This window comes from Chaetodon trifascialis, chromosome 3 (genome assembly GCF_039877785.1).
Source record: "Chaetodon trifascialis isolate fChaTrf1 chromosome 3, fChaTrf1.hap1, whole genome shotgun sequence".
NCBI lineage: Eukaryota > Metazoa > Chordata > Actinopteri > Chaetodontiformes > Chaetodontidae > Chaetodon > Chaetodon trifascialis.
This window is the reverse complement of record NC_092058.1, coordinates 24,732,321-24,750,216: the sequence shown is the minus strand read 5'-3', so window position 1 is coordinate 24,750,216 and position 17,896 is coordinate 24,732,321. Positions and strand designations below refer to the sequence as shown.

The 17,896-nt window shown below is 42.5% G+C and overlaps 1 protein-coding gene across 2 annotated transcripts in view; it reads right to left on the bottom strand.

The window, feature by feature from the left end:
• Window positions 1–17,896, bottom strand: part of cdh4 (cadherin 4, type 1, R-cadherin (retinal)) — a 204,056-nt gene that overhangs the window by 96,139 nt on the left and 90,021 nt on the right. The window lies entirely within an intron of this gene.

Genomic DNA, 17,896 nt, shown 5'->3' with positions numbered 1-17,896 from the left:
ATATTTGCAAAGCAGGAACGTGTGTTGTGTCGCGCTTGTGTGTGGATACAAACAAAATGCTCAATAGTGCTACTAGTGGTCAAAATAAAAAAAAAACAAACCCTACCATTATTCAGTCTAGTGTTGGCGGGATGATTGGATTTTTCCCTGACCAATCAGGAGTAATTAATCAACAGATCATTTTCAGTGAAAACTGAAACTAGTTTCCAGTTAAGCAAGTTTACAATTACTATTAGAATTTGTCATTTGGCAGACGCTTCCAAAGCGACGTACATATGAGATTTTCATACATCACAAGCAAGGTTCTAGACAGGAGATAAGAACAAGAATAAGTGCCCTAACACAACTTTCTGGTCCAACTGCACATAGGTGCTACGAGACAGAGCTACGAAGTAGTGCTTTTTATTTTAAGTAAGAAGGCGTTCAGTAAAGAACTTGGTCTTTAGTCTTTTTCTAAAGATCGAGAGGGACTCTGCAGAACGAATGGATTTGGTAACTGGTTCCACCACCTGGGAACCACAAAAGATAAGGGTCTAGCTAGAGACTTAGGGCCTTTTTGAGCTGGCAACACCAGGTGCCATTCCTGGGCAGAACGTAGTGAGCGGGAGAGCATAAACCTGAATGAGGGAGTTCAGGTAGGTCGGAGTGGTTTTGGTGGCAATTTTGTAAGCAAGCATCACGGACAGATACTTGATGCGGGCAGCAACTGGGAGCCAGTCTAGGGGTATGGACAGCGGAGTGACGCTTATTTGGGCTGGTTAAAAACCAGGCGAGCCACCGCATTCTGGATCATCTGCAAGGGTTTTAATGAGCATGCTGAGAGCCATGCCAGCAAGGAATTACTATAGTCGAGGCGTAATAGTACCAGCGTTTATACTAGGAGTTGTGTTGCATGCTCAGACAGGTAGGGTCTGATCTTCCTCATGTTGTACATGGAAAATCGGCATGACCAAGCAACAGAGGCCACATGCTCTTTAAAAGTTAGCTGGTCATCAATCATGACACCCAAGTTTCTGGCAGATTTTGCAGGAGTGAGCAGAACTGATTCAAGCTGGATAGTGATCTGTTGTTGTATAGAGGGACCGGCCGGGATGACAAGGAGATCGGTCTTTGACAGGTGAAGCTGAAGGTTTCACTCCTTCATCCATGCCAAGATATCGGTGAGGCATGCCGATGTCCTTGCTGATACAGTGGGGTCGTCTGGCTGGGTATTGTCAGCATATGAATGGTATGAGAAGCCATGTGAGCAGATGACTGCACCAAGTGCAGTGGTGTAAACTGAAAAGAGAAGGGTCCAAGCACTGACCCTTGAGGTACCCCTGTGGACAAGCGGTGGGACTTACACACTTCTTCCCTCCAAGGTGCTGCAAAGGATCTCCCTGAGAGGTAGAACTCAAACCAGCGGAGAGCAGATCCTGAGAAACTAAGCTCAGCGAGTTTATAGAGGGTGGCAGCAAAGCCACGATAATGCCAGGAATGGCAAGCTATAGAAATGTTTTTGTATTATTGATTCGAGAAGAAGTTAATGAAAATGTGAAAAACACAACTGCTGCTGAGAATAGAACAAATTCTTCGAAGAACTGCAGCACCTGAATGTGTTTTGTGTCTGGCTGTGGCTAGAGGCTTAACAACGGCAGCACTGCTCACTTACAGGTTGTGTTAAAAGAAGTCCTGACTTGACTTCAAGCATCGAAGATTTGACTACTCTGTATCTAAGGATTCAAATGAAATCTGAAGCAATGTGATAAATGTGATCATTACAAATAACCTCAAAGTCAAAAATATAAGTAAGGAATTGGTGTAAATGAATGAACAAATGTTTGGACATCCACAGTTTGACCTTTGCAGTGCTTCTGCTGTAAAGCAGTTATTATGAGGTGGTACATTTCGATATATTTATCCATCTATTCACCCATTTATCTAAGAGGGAAATGACATCAGGATAACGAGAAAAACAAAAGCTTCTCTTCAGATAGAAACACTCGAGTATAATTATCTAATGTGGACAAATGTGTTCATCTTGGTGTAACCTTTTGAAAACGTGATATCTTTGACCTCATACAGGAGAAATAAAGAGAAATAAAGAAAAATACATGTGGAGAGAGAGAGAGAGAGAGAGAGAGAGAGAGAGAGTTGTATAATGAGAAAGAGCGAGGCGGACAAATTGAGAGAGTGATAATGTATAATTTAAGGACAACTGGTTCTCCCCTGAGACATCTATGAAAGTTAATAGGTCACAGTTATTAACACAAGGAACTGTTGCAGCCTGCACGGTACATCTCAGCATTTTGGAGGCAACAAAGCAAAGAGGACATTAAAAGATGAGGAGGATTAAGTAAAAGAGATGTGAGGAGAAGATAAAAAGGATGAGGGGAGAAAGAAAATAAAAGGGGAAAGCGTGAAAATTAGCGAGGTGGCTGGGGAGCTTGTGATCAGATAAAAATAGACAGAAAGAAAGAGGGACGAAGAGGCGAGCCATGCTCATGCTGAAATGTGTACTTCAAGACCTAAATAGTTCTCAGAGTGGCTACTAATGCACCGAAGTGCCACTGAATAAAATGGGTAGCATTATGTAAGCAGTAAGCATTATCAGTTTTCGAGAGTATTTTGCTGTACAAAGTGGGTAAATCTTACAACTTCACAAATTAACAGATGATTAGGATGCTGGGTAAGCTCTGAGATGACACTATTCTTCATTCCTGTATATTACTTCAAATGCGCTACCACCTCCTCTGTGTGCACTTCAAGTTGAAAGGTTTGAAATTCTGCAGCACATTTACCAAATAAAACACAATGGATAGATGCATACTGTGGAATACAGACAGTGGAGAGCTTGAGAGAGTGCCTGGCACAAAAAAAAAGAAAATCAGAAGTTGTTAACATTCTAAACTGGGTATCCTTGTGCTAACACACACTGTTGCTTTCCACAGAAAGAGCGACATTGAAAGAGTCTTTGCATGCAGACTGCAGAACCATAAACTTGAGCAATAGACCTCGAAAAGTCAGATACACACACATTTAAAATAGACAAGAGTGGCATGAAAAGTGTATGCATGCACAGGAACATATAAATGCTCACATGAAGTATCAGGCACGCTCACTGTGACAGGATGTGCAGAGTATCTAAAGAGGCTCAAGGCTCTTTGCTGTCTTAGGCCAAATGTCCATTCTCGACTGTGTAAATAAATATTACTCTTATTGTTGCTGCCGTAGCCTCTGCTGTTGTTGTTGTGTCAGTTGATTGAATTTCCATCATAATGTAAGTGATTTACTCAGCACATTTGCCTGAATCTATGATTATGTCTCTGACAATTTTATACTTAAGTGCCCTTATTAATTAGTTCACAAGCACCACACACTGTCAACATGTGTTTGGTTTTGTGGTCAGTGTGTTTTAACTGTTAGACTTAAGCCCTTGCAACATGTAATGCGATGTGACACTGCATCAAATTGGGTACCTGTGGTTAGTAAAAACCTTAATATTAAAAAAAAAAAGAAGCTGCATGAAAGCAGGAAGTGTCCTGAATAAGCTGCAACAGCTTACAGGCAACAGTAGTCCTACTATTCTGGAAAAGTGTACTAACTAAGACAGTCGTAAGCATGTTTTCATCGATGGAGGGTTTAATAAATCATATACCAGCTTCTTTTGAAGAGTAACATATGTTTCCTATATTTGGAATATGCAATACATCTGATCAGATTTTTTCAACTTCGGTTTAAGTGCATAAGCATGTTTGTGTGTACACGTGTATATCAGCAGAAGCTAGGGGGACAATGCGGGTGCACGCTTGAATTCAGCCAAAGCCCCTTAAAACATCTGTGCATGTCCTTGACCCTACGAATGTTCATGCTCATATGCACAATCATGCAATTTTTGTTGACATGTTATCAGTCAGCCAAATATTTTGCTGCCTTCTGGGTCCCTACAGGCTGTCAGACCTCTCAGCACACACTGGGTGTCCTGGAAATACCCCATTTTAACTTCTCAGTGATGGGATCATCAGCTGCTGAAGTCTCTGGCTAAATTCCTGCTCATCAAAGCAGGACAGGATGCTATAGGTTGCATGAGAATACTTAGATAAACATGGCAGCAGTGTGCAGTGTTGAGCTAATCACTTAACAGGTCCGCTGAGGGAGTGTGCTTGCTGGGAGCCTGCACTCAACACTGTTGAGTGAGAGGCAAGTGAGTGTGTCTATCTGTGTGCATGTGAGGGTACAATTGTGTGTGTGTGTGTGTGTGTGTGTGTGTGTGTGTGTGTGTGTGTGTGTGTGTGTGTGTGTGTGTGTGTGTGTGTGTGTGTGTGTGTGTGCACTGAGGATGACTGAAGGGTTTTGGCAGAACGAGGTCACTCTGTTCTACCAGGTGAATTTGTGTGGGGGTGGACAGGATAAGGAGATGTATTTGTGTGTGTGTGTGTGTGTGTGTGTGTGTGTGTGTGTGTGTGTGTGTGTGTGTGTGTGTGTGTGTGTGTGTGTGTGTGTGAGTGCATTTGTACACATGGCCTCATTGTGATGTCAGAAAATGCACTGCCAAAATGTGTTTTTCAGAATTGTGATTTTGCATTTTTTATGACAAAAACATGGCTATGGGATGAAAGCAAAGTAAAGAGTAGTTGTGGATTGTTACTTTTTTGCAGTCATCTTAGTAATTCTGCACTAATTACAGATGCAAACAGTATGTAGATAACTTGGCATCAACATCAGCGTAGAGAGCACCTTTTCAGCAAGAGATGAATATATTGTGGATCCAATCTGATTACTCATTATCATCTCCACTGTGAGCAGTGACAGTTTGTCTGCTTGATCCTGTTTGTTTTCTTCTTCCAGGAGAGTGGCAGGTGGAACTGGGAGAGCCTTTGGATTGTTGCTGGCTCCAAATTAAATTGTGATTACAACTGAATGCTACACCAGCTCAGAACCACCAGTCCCCTCCATGGTGCGACAGTGCTTATTTAATCTCTTTGACACAACTATTTAGGCATCTGTTTTTGAACCCTGCAGGGCAAATACTTGCATGTACATGCAATGAAATATAAATACACAGCTAATGTAGGCCTCCGTGGACCCAGGTAGTGATGTGATGTGATGTGAACACTGTGCTGCTTAATGAGTGTCTCAGGAGAAGGCAGGTACATGTCTTCTGTCCCTCCAGCCAACCTGGAGCAGTGCCCTTCTCTCTCAGCATCATTAACTCCCCCAGTAATGACGACAAAAACACACTCATGTAATGAGGTGAAGTTACGTTTTTTATGAGTTGCTACTACTGCAATAAATGTGAAGCTACATAACGTGTCAACACAATAAGTCATCATAATGAAGTTTATTAGTCAAGGAATTCATGATGGAATTATTGGATTATTGGATTATTGGATTGGTTATTAAAATCAAGATTTTTACAAATTCTCAGCAGAATTTGTGAGAAGTGAGAAGTGCTTATAAATGTGCACTGGAGCAAAGGCAAAACACGAAACTGCACACATCTTGGAGGGTGATGATGTGGTAGGCCCATTTAATCATATTGTTAATGAGTGACTAATAGAGGAGCTGCTTTCATAAATGGCCGTGCAGGCTGGATCTCAGGAGAGCACCTTTACTGTTTGATTAATACAGTTCAAGATGTCTGAGAGCCCTGTTTTTATTTGTTATCCTGCAGGGTGCATTTCGTTTTCTGCTTCAGACAAACAGCCTTTCATTTATCACATCCCGGGCTGAAAAGACACCTGTCGCAGAGCTGGCACCAGCAAGAGGCAGAAAAGGAGAGCCTGGGGGAAAACTAATGTTCAATGTGCTTCGTCCTAAATATTAACCAGGCGCCTCCTGCTCTAAACCTGCTGATGGTAGCCACTTCTCGATGGACGGAGGGAGGATGCACCCCAATCCTCCATGGACAACACTGCCCTACTTGTGCGGAGGTGACCCCCATGTGTTCTACACAGCTCTAACATTCACCATTGTTATTTATGAGCTTGCAAAGGTGTCCTTTTGCTGGGAGACCAAGCGCCACCTGTTTTAGCAGTAGGTTAAAGAACGGCGCAATATGTTCTGCAAAGGTGAAACTGGAGGTGCCAGAGTGGAGTTAACCTACTCGGCAAAATGGGATACAACTTTTAAACTAGGCTGCAAGCTTTCAAGTTAGCTGCTAGATGCTAAACTCTAATAGCACATTTATCGGACTCAATTTGACGTGCTATGGGGAGCACTTGAATATACTAAAGTATTGCTCAGTTAACTGTGATAATGATAACTGATATAATAATGAAAGACTACAGGTGATATGCACATCAAAATTTAACATTTAACAGGAATAGTTCAAGATTTAATGTTTAATGAGAAAATCAATACCACTCTCATGCCTGGACACTAAATATGTAGCTGCAGCCAGTTAGCTTTGTTTAGCATCAAGACAGGAAATAGTGGAAAAGAGCTAGTGTGGCTTTCTCAAAGGGTAACAGAACCCACCAGCACCTCTAAAGCTCACTAATTAACACATTCTATCTTGTGTGTCTAATTTGTTCGAAAAGCTGAAGTAGAAAAATGACATTTCACCTTTTACAAGGATTATGACGGATTATTTCTTGGCCACGTGATTTAGTCATCTTGGGACAGAGCCAGCATCTATGCTTAGATAAGATAACCAGCTGCAGGCTCCAGCTTTATGTTTAATGCACAGATGTGACTGTGGTATCAATTTTCTAATTCAACTCTTCCCAAGAAAACAGATAAGCACATTTCCCAAAATGTTGAACAATTCCTTTAAAGAGCAAGAAAATGGATATGAAGGCTAGACTTGAAACTTAAGGAATCCAGCAGATGGACCACAAAAATGTACCCAGTGTCTGGAAATATGTTGACAAAACTAGAGGCTTCCAAGCATGGTCCTGTTTGTTGACTGTAAATAGAATTACCTTCATATTCAATGTGTGATGCCACATAAGTTTCAGACATTAGTGGAAGGGCATAAAAGAGTCCATACAAGTTTTTAACATGCATTTACATACATTTACATTACAAAAGTGCATAGTCTTTTCACTCTCCCCATGACTTTCCTCTATTCTTCTCTCTTAAATTGCTCACATATGAATCATTGTGCCTGAAAATTCCTATGGATTAAAACCTTAAAAGCTTTTTTTTTTCTTGAAAAAACCCTTCATGCCTTACATTCGCTGAGATGTAACTCTACACCTCTGCCTTCATGTAGTACCTGAGCAGTCCCCGTCCCTATCTCCACCCAACCTGCGCTCGCCTGCAATTTCCACTTCACTCATCAAACACACAAACCTCATCAGCAGCTCAGTGATCTGACAGTTCAGAGTAACATTTTTTAACGTTCTTTGTCAACACTCCCAAGCCAGTGATGTCTCGTAAAATGTCTCGTCAGCATTTGAAATGAATCATCCTATAACATTGTCAAGCACACTGCAGATTTGTTGGTCGCAGTCAACAGATGAAACATGAGAAAAGTAAACTAACCGGTTGAACAACATGTTGACTCGTACCTGCTGTGTCCCCAGGATAAATGGATGGAACAGCATTGGACTTCAGAGTAACTTCTGTGGCAAAATCCATCTGTTCTTTGTATGAACTTTTCAAAACAGCCCTCTGGAAAAAGGCTGCTGCAGGTACAGTTTGGCTACCAGATTATCAGATCCTCCGTATCAGATGAAGCCTCAATATTTGACAATCTTCGGCTGTCTGAATCCATATTTGTGAGACTCTATGCACTTCCAAGGCAGAAATGCTGGTGCACGGCGCTGAATGCTTCTTTCGCTCACGATATGTCTTGTAGAATATAAAAAACAGCGTATGGACATGTTAACAAGGTTGAAAACTTGACTTTCATTGTAGGGGGTCTTTAAGATTTTATGCACCTCAGGCTTTATAAAACCAGGTGGGCTTCAGTGTGAAATTCAGTGGCAGGAAAGAACCTTTGTCGGGACACCTTGCGCTGCTCCTGCTGATTCTTTTGTTTTTCTGACAGAAGGTTACCATTTAGGCTCAGAGTCAAGCAGAGAATTAAGAATGTAATCATAACTGAAGATAGCCATCTGGACTGCATTTGTGACTGAATGTAGAGGATATAGGCTGGCAATTTCCTTATTAAGTGGTGTTGTGCTGAATAAGGGCCCTTGGGGTTTATTATCTGTTCTTTAAAATTCATGACATTGAAAAGAACTATAACAAAGACCTACATCAGTCAGCAGTCACAGCAGCTCAGTAAGGCCAGGATGCATCGGGGTGGAGATTATTGCTGAGTTTATTCTCATGAAGGTTGAAACAGCTTTCAGGAAATATTCCACTTTCTTCCTCCCCATTTAATGGCACTGAAGTGCACTTATTTAAAGGACCAATGTGTAAGATTTAGGGGGATCTATTGGCAAGATACGACAGCAGTGGAATATAATATTCATGGGTATGTTTTCATGAGTGTATAATCACCTAAGAATAAGAATTGTGTGCTTTGGTCACCTTATATTGAGCTCTTTATATCTACAGAGGGAGCAGGTCCTCTTCTACAAAGTCAGCCAGGGAGGGGTGAGGTGAGGGGTATTCAGTTGGCAATCTGCAACCTCACCACTAGATGTCATTAAATCACACGCATTGGTCCTTTAACCACCATCTTTGTGTGCTTGAAGTGCAGAGGTATACGATTATATTGGCTGGACAGGCACGTATGTGTGTACACACACACACACACACACACACACACACACACACACACACACACACACACACACACACACACACACACACACACACACACACAAATGCAAACACAATTAAAGCAGGCATGGTCAATGGACTCTGAATGAACCTTTGAACCACTTCAAAGTACCAAGGTTGAGCAAAGGACTCTCTTTCCTTTAATGAAGAGGAGATAGTTAATCTAGCATTAACGCATGTCTTCCCATGAGGAAACACCATGATTCAGGGAGGTGTGAAGGAGTCTTCACGATGCATACAGGCACGCACATACACACACACACACACACACACACACACACACACACACACACACACACACACACACACACACACACACACACACACTCTGTCTCTGCCCTTCTTTTTTCTCCAGGGTGATACAAACACATCACAAACAGTGCTTGAATGAAAGGGGCGTCAAACAGACATTGATTTCTAATAGGGAACTTTCTGGATCAGCATGGGGCTTGGCCTTAGTCACGTCTGTGCTTCGGTCAAGGACACCATGTGTGGGAGCGTCAACTGGACCTGTCTCTCTCCACCAGGCACCAAATGAACCGCCGCAGCAGGACACAGGGATCAGAGAGCAGTGGGAGACTTCTTTCATCTCTTGGGGATTAGCACTCCCATAGGAGAGAAGCATACATGTGTGTATGTGCACTATGTAACACTCCAGGAGAAGTATCTACCTTTTAGCCACAGGCTACACACTTCCTGTTTATGCTGCATGCTATGAATCCCCCCCAAGGCCACAAATATATGAGGCACCACAGGCAAGAGAGAGATGAAGGAGAAGACATCCTCCTTGGGCGAGTTTTCTTAAAATAAACATGAAACTCTGTTTGTGTGCTCTTTCCTCATGTGCAACAGTGACGGTTATAGGCTGAGTTACCCCACTGTTGGTTGATTATATTTAAAATATTCAGTGTGTAAAAAACACTGTTCAAAGCTTACCGTTATGTTGGAGAGGGAACCAATTTGTATGAAGGAGGGAACACAGGAACAGCAACTAAAAAACATTGACATGTGCTGGAGAGTGCCATCTGTGGTAATTCTAGTATGGGCATTAAACATGCATGGAGACAGTGAAGGCTTCACTGGACTGTGTCCTCAGTTCTATTGAAGAAGTAGCACCATGTGGGAAAAGGTGAAGCAAAGAGCAAAGCCATCTGGGAAACAGGATCGCGTGACAGTCTTTGGGATCCTGGATCATCAGCCTCTTCACACTAAGGCACAGAGGAAAACCTGCGAGACAAATACTTCCAATCCTCACTCTCCTCCCTTTTATTTTACTCCTCACCCTTTATCTTGACTCTCTTTACACACATGCAGCAGGTCCAGCTCATACTTCCTTCCTTCATTAATTTCTGCCACGCAGACCGACACGGATGGAAACTCTTCACACACTGTCAGGAGAGGCTGTGTGTCTCACCTTGTGCAGACTTGCTCCTTTATTGATGTTGCTACTAAGAATAAGAATGACTCCTGCTGCGCTCTGTGTCCTGGATACCAAGAACAATCATTCAGCTCTAACTCTTCAAAGCTGCCTGTCTGCACATAGCGAGGTACTTAGTCTCACCATGGAGGCAATTTAGCAAGATTTATATCCAATTACAACAGTCCAAATGTGAATACATCATATCATATTGCCCATTTACTGAGTAAAAATGGACAGCTTGCGTTTGGTCTTGTGTGAATGAGTGATCCTCTCAGTTTTGATGACAGCGTTCCTTTCTAATTGTGTTTTCTTACTCTATATCACCTACTCACAACCAAATTCAAAACTGCCTGCCTCTCCAATAACACCAGAGTCCTATTTCAGACAGTTAAACAATGTAGCCCGCCCAACCATGTTCTTTTTTTTAAAAACAGACCTGGACCTGCCATGGCTGAATGCCCTGGCACAACCATCCACCTGCAGTGTGCACACCATGCCAGCCTAGGCCTGGACACCAGGCTCTGGGCAGCAAGCAGCGGGCAGCTCATAAATGAGTAATGGCAGTCACATTAACATTCGGTGGTAGGGCAGGCTAAGGGCAAGAAGGAAGGGGACCCAGAGAGTGCAGGCGCTCCCTCTGTCTTATAAAACAGCAGCTGATTAATGTTTGATTCTAGCTGGCCTCATTCTTCCGTTCGCACAGTGCACAGCTAATCTGCAGAGTGGGTGAGAGCGAGAGTGATGGAGCTGTACTATTGGGGTGAAGACAAACAGTTTGTACAGGTGCTATTTGGAAAGGTTGAGCCAGCAATATGCTGTCTTTCCTCTGGCCCTAAAATGAAAAATATCAGTGGTGCGGAACAGTTCAATCAATTCAAAATGAATTGAGGCATTGATACGATAGGGCATGAAAACGATGATGAAGGATGAGGAGAGGACATCATTTCAGGTGAGTCACAAATATGGGCTGCTTTACAAGAAAAATCCAGCTAGCTTTAATGTCTATTTTATTTTTTCATGTTTAGTTTTACCACATATATGGCTTGAAGTAAGGAAGTTTAAGAGAAAACAAACAAACAAAATGACCTAAAGCACAACAAAATCTGCACCAACAAGCTGGCCTCTAGTGTGAGGCTGTAAAAATCAACTTAGGTCTATAACAAGCAAATTGTTCCTGCTGCATTTTACATCATTAGAAGAGGTCAATCAAGAAAAGTTCCATTTGATGGCTTAAATACTGAGGACGCAAGACTGAGAGTCTACAGCCATGCTCGCAGGTATAGCCAAGACTGATGGGAATGTCATTAGTTTGTCATAACAGGTATTTGGTCATAAACTATTGAGAAATTCTGACCTGATGATGGTGATAGAGGAAAAGTCAGGGGATTATCAATGTCACTCGGATTCATTGTCTGGGGACCATCCATGTCTGTCCAAAATTTCATCCATCTAATATTTGTTGAGATATTTCAGTCTGGAACAAAGTGCGGGATCAGCGAATAGCCATCCACGGAGGTACGCCTTTGACATGTTTGTATAGCATCAGAATGACAACAGTAAATATTGAACATGAAGCTGAACTTGCTCTGCCCAAATACAAACCACAGCTGAATAGAAACTGCTCACAGAAGTTGATGAAGATGAGGCAGATAGCGGCTAAATGGCTAAATTAAATGGACAACTTAGAAGTGTTCGTCATAAAAAATTGCACTGTATGAAGGGCATACAGTAATGTGCATACAGCACAACAGCCACATCAGGAATGGACAACAGGATCTGTAGTGACAGATCTTTATCTTTATCTACTCATAAAATGTCAATGCCATATGCTGGTCTGTGTGGCCGCCTGACTCACAGGTCGATGGTGGATGTGCTATTTTGGATGATGAGGAAGGAAATTGTAACACTAAAATGATTCTGACAGTTGCGTGACTAGGGAGCAGAGGAAATTAGTTTGTCATAGGTGAGGAAAATATACCTCTTCAGACTTCACAGAAAACACTCCTCTTTTCCAGGGAGAATACTTTACAAAGTGTTTCACAGTTCAGTTCCTCTCTCTCTCCGTAAAAACGAGTGGTAATACTTTGCATTGCATTATTGTAGTCCTGGAGCTATTTCAGTGTCTAACCCTTCAAGATAAAAAAGGAACATCCTTTGTTTGGTGGCTCTACTATTATAACAGCAATATAATAAATAATACATTAACCAAACATTTAGTACTGACTCTGAGTGTAGGTACATTTTTGACTCTAAAGAAAAACAAAGTTAACATTTTTATCATCATTACGTTGAGTTTTGTTCTCTGGTTTTTAAAACCATACAAAATAACTGTTCATGTTAACACATACATGTTAGCAAAATAACTGGACTGCACTGTGATGATATCATTAGTGAGTTCTTCGGCTTCTTGTGGTGTTTCTGCTTTCAAGTGCAGATGAGCAATAATTACTCAACAGTGTTATGTCATTAATGGGAAAAGGCCCACTGAGACTGGAGGTGCTCTACATACCAAATTTGCCCCTAAATGGGAAAAACTGCAGCAGAGGAGAAGCAAGTCGGAGAGAGTTTAAATGATATTAATGTGTCAAGTTAGTGTCGATTAAAGTAATGTGGTAACATAGAGGGAAGTGCAGTTAGAATAAACGTCAAGGAAACAGGAACTCAGCAGGTTTTGTCAGCTAGGATGTTGACATGCACCACATGAAGTCAGCTCCAGCAGTAATCTTATAGAAGTGACAGATTAGTACTTATGACATAAAACGTCTGGCACACACACACACACACACACACACACACACACACACACACACACACACACACACACACACACACACACACACACACACGCACACACACAGTCATGTTTCCTTCACTTCTGGGGACATCATATAGACTTCCATTCATTTCCTGGAAACTTATGCTTAGCATAACCATAGCTACTACTTGCCTAACCCCAACCTTCACCAAAACCTAACCCTAGTCCCACCAACGTGACTGTGTCACAACATAATACACACACACACACACACACACACACACACACACACACACACACCCCACAAACACAAATGCTGCATGCACTCTCATTTGCTCACAGAGTTCAGTATAACCTCACAATAGCAAAGCAATTTGCGCATGTAAAGAACACTGAGAGGTAGTTGTGATTGACAGGCAAATCGTTCCCACTGAAATACCCGTCTGACAGAGAAAAGTACCAAATGCAAGAGTTAAAAGTCAGCCACAGAAATCGCCTCAGTATACTTGACATAAAAGCAAAGTTGAGAAGCTGAGCATCTGAGGTAAAATGTGTGGAAAAACATCAGGCTTTTTTTTTCTTTTTTTTTCCGAAACGAAGAAACTTAATGCTCTTTGTGCAAACCCGGGTGCCAATCATGAGCATGTCTCTTTGAGGGCCCAAGCCTCATACGAAAGTCAGCTCCGTAGTGCATTATAATTCCACCCCAGATCTTGAGGAATGACACAGTTCCAAAGCTGCACTCGCACCAGTGCGCAGCTCTGCCAAAGAGGGAAAACGGGGGTAATAAAAATTGCTCGCCTTTCTGTTCAAGAGACATTGTAATTTAACTGTTGGTAGTAGGCAGCGGCAATTGGCTTTAATAAAGGTCTCTACACTCTAATTTGTGTAGGGATTTGCTCAGTCCAGAGTTGTCTCACAGTCCCTTAATGCTTCTGTGCAATCCAGCCTTGCTGCTGAGAGAAGTGGAGGATGTGCCTGAAAGTACCAAGCCGAGAAGAGAGGAGAGATATATAAAGGGATGGAGGGAGAGCTGAAGAGGGAAAAGTCTCCCACGGTGGAAGGTGATGATGGAGGGAAGAGATACTAAAGTGCACTTTGCCATTTCCTATTCCTCATAATATTGTATAATGTTGGTGTAATTAACCCCAGGAAATGTGGCTTCATTAGTCCCGGCCCGGGTGTTAAAATGAAGTGTGAACTAATTGGTCAAGCATACACCATGGCTGAAATAATAAAGGCCCAGTATGGAGATGTACGCAGGGGCCAATGTGGAAATAGAAATGACTTCAAAAGCCTGACAACAGCGATGATATTTAATTTTTCTGATGCTTTTCATAATGACCAAAGTTGGCAGCATGGGCTCTTTCAGCAGAAACAGGCATGATTAAAGGAGAGGTGACCACAGGTGATGGAAAAACACACAATAAAATGACCCGACTGTGAAGAAAGGCTTGTACTGTGCACAAGCACCAACCTATGGGGCTGAAAAATGAAGCGGCCCATAGACCCCCATACTAAAATGCAACTTTACTACAGAAATAAACATCTTTACAGCCTGGTACAAAAAACGGTTTTGGTCTCTGAAGCTAATTTCATCGTTGGCAGAGTCAGGCACTGCCACGATGGTGACGGCCAGAGTCACTGTCACTGAGCTTCACAGTCTTCAGAAACCGCTGGGTGACATCACGGAGGCTACGTCCATGTTTCATACAGTCTACGACTGTGTATGATCTCTGTTTCCCTGTTTGTGTGCTCTGAATCTCAGCACAAAGACTTGGACTCCATTGGTTCCAGCAAGTTTCCTGTCTGCTCTCATCTGCATCACAAAGAGGCCTTTTTCTCAAAAAAAAAAAAAAAAAAATACTGATCAGGCCTTATCTTTTTGAAACATGTAATCCACTGGGGAAAGCCGGACTTGTAGCCATTAGGCACTGTCCTCCGTGCTTTGCACTCTCTGCCATCTCAGCCTTTGTAGCAAAAGGCCGCAGTAAAGCTCGTCTCCATTCAGCTGGGAGAGCTGGTCAAAGCCACGAGATCAAGCAGCTCACAGCACTTTTTTTTCCTTTTTTTTTAGCTGAGACTTGAATTGCCTCAATAGTTTTTGGAAGATGGTGTGCAAAAATTCTCCATAGAACAAGATCTTATGTTTTCCCTGGTCTCCTGCAGGTTTGACAGCATTTTTGAGGAAAGTTTGAAAATTTGGAAATGGTAAGTCTTAAATTGGAGAGAAAATAGGAGCTCCTCACTGGAGACAGGCTGCCATTTTTATGCTTGTTTGTTTCCTTCTTTGCTGCTTTCTCTCTTTGCTCATATACTCTTGCACAAACCATCTGCCATACAGGTCCTGTGTGACTTTACTTCAAGAGCTCTTAGTGGCTGTCTTCATCAGCGCAAGATCTGCTGCAGGAAAAACAGCTTTAATTGGTAGGAGGGGGAAGAGAAGCAGAAGGGGTCGCACGCTTCACCACATTTTAGAGAAAAATGCTTGCGAATGATCAAAAATTGCATTCCACACTGCTTCTTCTTGGTGAAGGCATTTAATGCTAAAATCTTCACAGCTTTTTTAAACATTATCCCTTTTGTGATATGAAACACATAAAAACGCATCAAGGAAACCCCTCTTCAAGTGAACATGTCTTCAAATTATCGCCAATAAAGCATGTTGTGAAACTACATGCCTCACTTGAAGCAATAACTCTCAGGTTTCATCAACTTGTCTGGCTAAAATTGCCAATTGTAACATTTCACCCTGTCAATATCCCTGAGCCTTGAAATTTGCCCTACTAAGCACAGTGTTCCGCAGCTCGAATGATTGAAATAGCAAATGTCAGAACACTGCTGAGCTGCGTTCAGGATCTTGCGTTACATGGGAAAAGGAAACCCTACAGAGTGCAGCCACCGGTGCATTCCAATCCATTCCAGCAGGCAATTAGGTTATTTCACCAAGGCCAGTAGGAAAGCTTCACTACAATTAGGCTGACAGAAATGGCCTCTCTGACACATCAGAGGAAACCAGGGATGTTTCCCTCCCCTTTTCTTCTCTTCGCACTGTCAGGCTTCTTTGCCGCATGTGTTGTTTCAGAAGGGCTTTGAGACATTAGCTTCTGTTGGTGCTCTAGCTTTGGAGACATTTCACAGCCCATTAGCTGCCCTTTCAGCCCCAACCATTACTCAAAACCAGTGAAAGAGGGGAAGGGGTGGGGCAGAAACATACAGAGTGAGAGAGACTGTACATATAGCATTACAGTGGGTGCATCTGGTGCAGAGGCATTGACCTTACATGTAAAAACATCGTGTATGGTTAGAACAATGGTGAGACACTTTGTGCAACACGCTTGTTCACTTTCTCGCAGAGATTTAGGATAAGTTAGTTTAGTTATAAAGTCTGCCGACCAGAACTCCTAAAGCTCATTAATCAACACATTATTGTTTGTTTGTAAAAAAGCGCAAAAACTAGGTTTTGGTTTTACTGGAGGTTAGTGGACAATTCCTTGGCCGGGGTGGAGTGACTAAACAATCAAGGTAGGCCTATAAGATGTACCTGTTAATTAGTGAGCTTTACAGGAACTGGAACATACAGTTTGTTGCCTTTTGACAGTCATTCCAGCCATTTCCCCTATTTCCAGTCTCCACGCAAAGCTAAGCTAAGCTAAGCTAACTGGCAGCAGACTCTATATAGTTTGCATCCAGACCTGATCTTGTCATCCAACCCTCAGCAAGAAAGCGAACTGGCATATTTTCCTTAATGTCAAACTATCACATTACTGTATTTGTCATTTAAAGGAACACGGATTTCTGAAATTGTACTGAGATAACAAAATATCTGTAGCGAGATACAGTACAGCCTTGTTAATTTGACCATAAAAAGACACTCATATGCTGCACCAGATGTTAAACTGCACCGTCTCTAATACAATCACTGCTGCCTTTAGATGAAGCACTTTCCGAGGGCATACAACCAGCAGAGCTGAAAGCCAGCGGTCAGAATATTGTCGCCTAATCAGCAGTACATGCACCGTCTGGTTTATAGTTCGCAGATGTGCATAGTGGTTTGGCCAAGACAGAGTTAAGGTGGTTTCCAGTGCAGTTGATGGGGTTTAACAATTTGCACGGCTTGCAGAAAAACCATAATCAATCCGGAGACTATAGATAAGGACCTAAAACCAGCCATGCACAGCGTTTTCTCTTATCGCAATTACACCTTGCCCTCCTGCCTCAGGTACAGCCAATTAAGCAAGGAGAGGATGCGCCGGCAGCCACTTCACATTGAGGAGGCCTATCAGATAACTCCAAACACACCCAATCACTGCAGAGGGGGCAGAGAGGAGCTTGTTAAGCACAGGGAGACACAGGTAAGAAGCTCAAGTATGTTTTGCGCTGCATGTTTATACTGTATGTTTATTTTCTTCCAAAAACACACATGCACATTTACAAAAACAGGAATTGAATGATGCAAGCAGTCTACTGGACGGCTGCCTGCTTGCATAAAGGAACCAAGGGCACACAGACCTTGCCTTAACACTGCCTCCTCTCAGTCTGTCATCTGCTTTTTAATCCATTCGTTGCTTCACTCTTCTTTTTCTGCCTTTCATTGTGGAACATCATTCACATTATGTGACTACTCAGCAGTACAGAAAAGGAAAGGAGGTACGGAAGAGGAGAGAACTCATGCGTGTGTTTTAATGTGAGAGCAGGAGGGCGGTTAAGAAAGGCAGAGATGAGGTCAAAATCAAGGATAACACTCAAGGTGAATACAAATCTTTGCCTATTGTGACTTCTTATTCCCTGCTCTTTGTTCAAGCCTAACTGGATTGAAAAAAGAGCGCCACACTGTTGCTAGCTTGCAATGAAAAATTGATCGCACAGGCTTCTCTGTGCTGCGTATCGCCACCTCCTTCACCAGCGAATGAGGGTTAACCAGGCACACAAAAATAAACCTCGAGAGCTTGATCTGTACCACAACTTCACTCCCCTCTTCCCTCTCGCCACTTTGAGGT